The following is a 474-nucleotide window of genomic DNA, read 5'->3' on the forward strand; positions in this document are numbered from 1 at the left end:
GTTGAGGAAGGGGGGGTAGGGGAAGGGGCCGGTTGTTGGGGAAGGGAGGTAGGGGAAGGGGCCGGGGGTTGGGGAAGGGAGGGTAGGGGAAGGGGACGGGGGTTGAGGCTGGGAGTATGTATGGATGGAAGGTATCCGTGTCCTGTAGGACTTAGGCGCTCCACTTAACCCCCAAGGCCAGGAGGGTGCGGTTGTTTGTGTGGGATCCTCGTGGTGGCCGCGATACCATTGCGAGTGCCGTCGGCGAGAATGAAGTGGTTATTGCTAGTTCGTTATCAGTGCTAGTTACTGCTGGTTCATGGACGGGATATGTGCGGTGAATGAGGAGGGGGTAAAGATTTACAATAAAAAAAATGGTGGGCAATGGTCTTTCATGTCTTTAGGGAGAAAGGACAATGCACTTCTATATTTCCATGTATTGAAATGACCATCACACTTTTTCAACTTTATATTTCACACATTTCAACAAAAAAG

The 474-nt window shown here is 50.8% G+C and overlaps 1 long non-coding RNA gene across 1 annotated transcript in view; it reads left to right on the plus strand.

Annotated features, from left to right (window-relative positions):
* The window catches only part of LOC119592307, a 32519-nt gene that overhangs the window by 15593 nt on the left and 16452 nt on the right, over nt 1-474 (plus strand). The window lies entirely within an intron of this gene.

The sequence above is a fragment of the Penaeus monodon genome, chromosome 30 (genome assembly GCF_015228065.2).
Source record: "Penaeus monodon isolate SGIC_2016 chromosome 30, NSTDA_Pmon_1, whole genome shotgun sequence".
NCBI lineage: Eukaryota > Metazoa > Arthropoda > Malacostraca > Decapoda > Penaeidae > Penaeus > Penaeus monodon.